Source organism: Euleptes europaea, chromosome 17, assembly GCF_029931775.1.
Source record: "Euleptes europaea isolate rEulEur1 chromosome 17, rEulEur1.hap1, whole genome shotgun sequence".
NCBI lineage: Eukaryota > Metazoa > Chordata > Lepidosauria > Squamata > Sphaerodactylidae > Euleptes > Euleptes europaea.
The window spans coordinates 42,140,203-42,146,202 of record NC_079328.1 but is presented as its reverse complement, the minus strand read 5'-3'; the positions used below and the strand labels follow the sequence as shown (position 1 = coordinate 42,146,202).

Below are 6,000 nucleotides of genomic sequence, written 5' to 3'. Positions count from 1 at the left end.
ACGGACGCTGTGGTCGGCCTCCTAAGGACTTTGGGCCCAATTTTCAGGAATGGGCCCTTACTATATTTAGGAAAGGACTCGGCATACTTCTGAGGAGCAAAGGACTTTTTCATACTTCTGAGGAGAAGTATGCAGTTTGGTGCAGAAAATATATTGGAACTGTGTCTGAAGAGCCAGAAAGCTAAATATTATTACCAGTGTGCAGATTTACCCTGCAGCCATCTACACATGCAGGATGCGCTCATCCATTCAGCTCTGCCCCCCCTAGGTTGCCAACCTTCAGGTAGTAGCTGGAGATCTCCTGCTACTGATCTCCAGCCAATAAAGTTCCCCTGGAGAAGATGACCACTTTGGCAATTGGACTCCATGGCATTAAAGTCCCTCCCCTCCCCAAACCCAGCCCTCTCAGGCTCTGCCCCATTCAGACATTGCACCAAAGCATCAGTAGGGCTGACTTGACATCTGAATGCAGCCCTCCATCTTGGCTTTTCTTACCTCTCCGCCGTGTCTGGGAAGCAGGCAGCGAGACAGATTTCACTGGAATATTAATGTCCTCGAGGACTTAATCGCTCATAATGAGATCTTCTTTGCACAAGCCAGCTAGAGCTACCGCTTTTTGTTTTGTTTTCGCTGGCTATTTTGATAACCCTGCCCTCCTCCTTTTTGAATTTTTCTTCCCAACCTTTCTCTTCCCCCCGCCCCAGTCCAAATTCACAATACACTGTACTGTGTTTTCCCCCCTATCTTGACCCAGCATGCTTTTAGCTGCTTGCATTTCATTCCCACCTCTTCCTTCGTACAGAAAAGCTCTCCCCCCCTCTTCTTCTTCTTTTTTTTTGCCAACAGAACAAAACCGCTTTCTCCCACCCCTCCCGGTCCACATATACGCTCTGCCAATCCCTATTACCAGCTCCAGAGAGAAGTGGCTGGAGGAACCTGCGTGAGTCTTGCCTGTGAACTAGCTAAATAAGCCGTGTAAAACGCCCTCTTGTCTCTTTCATGGGCCCGCCAGGCCATGAAAGGGGTGATGTATAAAAGGCCTGTTAAGGGGTGGCTGGGGGAAATTTGGCTAAGGGCCACCACTCACACGGCGTCTCGTTCTGAGGCTTAGGAAACGCCAGATTTCTGCTCCTCCGCTCTCCCTGAAAATTGCAACCCGGCTGAGCTCAGAGCTTTTCGGTGCCGATTTTTGAGCCCTTTCGGCATTCCTAAATTGTGAAAAGTATCCGCTTTAGTGATCCAGTGCAAGGGGGGAGCTCTGTGTGGGCTCCAGTGGCCATAGCTTGACCTCCCTGTCCAAGCCATACTGGAAGGGTTAGGGTGGCCAGGTCCCTCTTCGCTAGTGGCGGGAGGTTTTCGGGGCAGAGCCTGAGAAGGGTGGGGTTCGGGAAGGGGAGGGACTTCAATGATGCTGTAGGGAAGGTTTCCATGGAAAAACATCCTTATGGTAGAGGATTCAGATGGCTCAGTGCCCTAGGTTGAGTTCTGGGCCTTTGGTTTCTTTTGGACCCAGGGCTCACCTTCATCTCCAGCCTGCCCTGTGGGTAGAGTTGTCAGGTACCTCTTCACCACCAGCGGGATGTTTTGGGGGCAGAGCCTGAGGAGGTGGGGTTTGGGGAAGGGAGGGACTTCAATGCCATAGGGTCCAATGGCCAAAGCGGCCCTTTTTTCCGGGTGAACTGATCTCTGTCGGCTGGAGATCAGTTGTAATAGCAGGAGATCTCCAGCTAGTCCCCGGAGGTTGGCAACCCTAACCGTGGGACCCGCACATCTGGAACTTCATGTGCAGCTTGGTACGAAGTCCAAGACTCAGAGCAGATTCCTGGAAATCCCCTGCATTCATTTGTGTATGTATGCTTGTATTGTGACTGGGGAGCCAGCATGGTATAGTGGTTAAAAGTGGTGGTTTGGAGCAGTGGACTCTGATCTGGAGAACTACCTGGAGGGGCAATAGCCAGGCATGGAGGTCGGGGCCTTCTCCTAATTTGCCTTTTGGCTCTGGTATTCAGAGGTTGACTGTGGAGGTTCCCTTAGTCACCATGGCTAGTAGCCACTGATAGATATGGTTGCCAGCTCTGGGTTGGGAAATACCTGGAGATTTTTTTTTGGGGGGGGGGCCTCGGGAGGGCGGGGTTTGGAAAGGGGAGAGACTTCAACGCCATTATGATGTCACATCTGGTTGCGCTCCTGGAAGTGATGCTACATCATCCAGGACACTCTAGGAATGTCTACAGTCTCTATGGTATTTACCATATTCCTAGAGCTTTGCAAATGTCACTTCCAAGCACTCAACGAACAGTAACGTCACATTTTATGATTCTCCCCCCACCCGGACTCTGCCCCTTAAACACTCCTGGCGAAGTCTGGTAACTCTTTAAGTAGAAATCAAAAACTTAAATTACTTTGGTTTTCATTGGAAGGTGGAACTTTTTCATTCACCATAGTTCTAAACAAAATTTGTTACTCCCCCCGCTTCAAAGTACAGGAGAAATTTTAAACCTGGTACTCCAAGGGAAGGGCCTTTCTCTTGGTTTCCTGAAAGAGTCAAATTTGTACTCTAGTTCCATCATAAATACGCACTTCCATCAAAAGTCCATAAATTGTAGCTGTTGAGTATTGATTAGAGTGCATCAGACATTTATCATTCATATTAAATGGGCTGTTACGTTTTCCAATTTCTTTTTAACCCCCTCTGCATCAGTTTGATAGGCTGGCCAGCAAAGCCGTGCTAGGCCCAGGGGGCGAGCGAGGCAGTGGTCCCCCAGAAGATAAAAATTTAATCTAAAGGCTATAAACTGCTCTAAAGTCTGTTTGAGAAACTTCCATTAAATCCAGTTGAAACGGTGTGTCGTGTGTGTAGGTGAATGAATTTAAAATGAAATGGTGGGCCCTGTATTTTAGAATCACTCGTCGAGATTAACCAAGGCCTGGTTCAGTGCCAAAGTGTTCTCTAGCCGAGCAGCTTGCTGGTTGATGATCTTTCATAATGAGGTTATCAACGTTTTTAAAAAATCTCAGGATAGCAAGACAATTCCCCCACCCCCAGGATAGCAAGAAGTGAAAAGTAATGACTACAGGAGAAAAACACAACTTTAAGGTTGACAATGAGGAAATTGAAATTGTTGAAGACTTTCTATTCCTTGGCTCCATCATCAACCAAAAGGGAGACTGCGGCCAAGAAATCAAGGAGATTGAGACTGGGAAGGGCAGCTATGAAGGAGCTAGAAAAGATTCTTAAGTGTAAGGATAACACTGGCCACCAAGATTAAGTTAATTCATGCCATCGTATTCCCTATAACTATGTATGGGTGTGAAAGCTGGACAATGAAGAAAGCTGAGAGTAAGGAAGTAGATTCCTTGGAAATGTGATGTTGAAGGAGAGTGTTATGGATACCGTGGACTGCCAAACAAACAAATCAATGGGTTATAGATCAAATCAAGCCTGAACTAACCCTAGAAGCTAAAATGACTAAACTGAGGCTATCGCATTTTGGTCACATTATGAGAAGACAAGAGTCACTGGAAAAGACAGTCATGCTAGGAAAAGTTGAAAGCAGCAGGAAAAGAGGAAGACCCAACAAGAGATGGATTGACTCTATAAGGGAAGCCATGGCCCTCAGTTTGCAAGACATGAGCAAGGCTGTCAAAGATAGGACATTTTGGAGGACATTGATTCATAGGGTCGCCATGAGTCAGAAGCGACTTGATGGCACTTAACACACACACACAGGATAGCAAGAGATTGCAGAGAAGAGGGAAAACTGGAATTGGGTTGCTTTGGCTGTATGAAAGGGGGACTAGTTGGAGTGAAATGCAGATTTCTATTTTGATTACCCTGATTTGACCCAAATGTATTCCCATTCCGTTCAATTTATTAATGCTCACAGACCAATCGAACATAAGCAAATAGGGTTGCCAACCTCCAGGTACTAGCTGGAGATCTCCTGCTATTACAACTGATCTCCAGCCGATAGAGATCAGTTCACCTGGTGAACATGGCTGCTTGGGCAATCGGACTCTATGGTATTGAAGTCCCTCCCCAGATCCCTCCCTCCTCAGGCCCCAAAAACCTCCCACCGATGGTGAAGAGGGACCTGGCAACCCTATAAGCAAATAAAGAAAAGGTACAAAATACATATAGGAGCGCAGAGTGGTAAGCTGCAGTACTGCAGTCCAAGCTCTGCTCACGACCTGAGTTCGATCCCGACAGAAATTGGTTTCAGGTAGCCGGCTCAAGGTTGACTCAGCCTTCCATCCTTCCAAGGTCGGCAAAATGAGTACCCAGCTTGCCTGGGGTAAAGGAAAGATGACTGGGGAAGGCACTGGTAAACCACCCCGTAAACAAAGCCTGCCTAGGAAACATTGGGATGTGATGTCACCTCATGGGTCAGGAATGACCTGGTGCTTGCACAGGGGACCTTTACCTTTTTATTTACAAAATATATAATTATAAACACGTTATTTACATTACAGGATGCTTTTATTAAATGTCATAGCCAAAAATGTTATGAACCAAAATACGTTTAGGGCTGTGTGTGCATTTTGGTCATGCTAATCAATAGGCATTGTTTAAAATACATAGTATTTTAGGATATTGTTGGAAATGCTTTTTCCTTTTTAATTTCCTATATTGATATGCTCTCCCCTCCCCCATTCTTGGTCATCTGAATAGTTAGGGTTGCCAACTCTGAGTTGGGAAATTCCTGGAGATTTGGAGGTAGAACCTGGCCAGGGCGGGGTATAGGGAGCAACTTCAGAATATAATTCCACTGAATCCACCCTCTAAAGCAGCTGTTTATTTCAGGGGAACTAATGTTTGTAATCTGGAGATCAGTTGTAATTCAGGGAGATCTCCAGGCTTCACCTGGAGGTTGGCAACCCTACCAAGAATACAAATGTTTATTTTTTAAAAAACATATACCCAAACATACAATTTTGTGCATATACTGCCTAGCCCTGCAAACTTTATTGCATAGTACTGCAAACACAAAATAGTAAACAAACACAGGTGGAAAACTTTTATGTCAGAATACCCAAGGACTTTAGTTCATTGGGAATTCAGCATCTATATTGGCCTTGGAAGATTGGGGCTTGGATACATGCTTGCAGCCTCAGTTTTCCATTACTGAAGTGGGCATGTAGGTAGCTAATTGTCATTTTAAGAACAAGTGCAGTGAGAAAAACTGCAAGGTAGTAGCTAGTATGCAAAATGTACTGCAGGTAGATTTATTAATTACTTGGGTGTGCAGCCAAATAAATGTAATGGCAAGAATATATAAAAAAAATCAATCACTTGATGGATATTATTCTGATGCGCCTGGTTTTTAAGAGCGTTGTGTGTTTGCCAGTGCTTGCTCGCCCCTGAAATGAATGTAGACATTTCAAAACGGTCCTCTTCTTTCTTTTCAGTCGAAGAGGGCGAGTCGTCCGATTTCACTTTGAACTGGAACTCATCCGTGACCCAATCAGGTAACCGTTTTCAGGTTTCTTCCAGTTTGCCAGAAAAGTGCCGAGCTTTAAACAGAAACTGTGTTCTGCGGGTGTTGCGCGCCTGTCTTTACTCCGAAACCTATCCATTGCAACACAATTTTTATATCGGTTCCATATGGCCAATAAACCCCATTACATACAGAGACTAATATACTCTTTATTCTCCCGAGAGCTATTCTTTCTTCATGCGGGCACATTGAAACGGGTTATGGTTTTCTCAGGTATCGCTGCTTTGAAGTTTCCTGCAATGGGCAACGTTCTACCTTCATTCCAATCTAATTATATGAAAGCCATTTTAATGGGAATTTCTCAACTTCAATCTCAAAATTGTAACGTTTGTGTACTTCTCTCTTTCGGGAGAAATGAGACGGGGTGGAACATTGTGGCTGATGAATTGGCGATTGGTACATTGGTAACGACCCAGGGCTCGCATTCCTGATGATGTGAAAAGACTGAAATGAAGATAAATTATAACGGGGGTTCAGGGTTTTGTTCATGTTAACGGCATTC

At 45.4% G+C, this 6,000-nt stretch overlaps 1 protein-coding gene across 2 annotated transcripts in view; it reads left to right on the top strand.

Annotated features, from left to right (window-relative positions):
• Positions 1 to 5,409: 5,409 nt before the first annotated feature.
• ZNF423 (zinc finger protein 423) overlaps positions 5,410 to 6,000 on the top strand; it is a 278,862-nt gene continuing 278,271 nt past the window's right edge. For both annotated transcript variants that reach the window (XM_056862230.1, XM_056862229.1), the window contains exon 1: positions 5,410 to 5,469. The gene's annotated coding sequence lies outside the window, so the exon portion shown is untranslated. The remainder of the gene's footprint in view (positions 5,470 to 6,000) is intronic.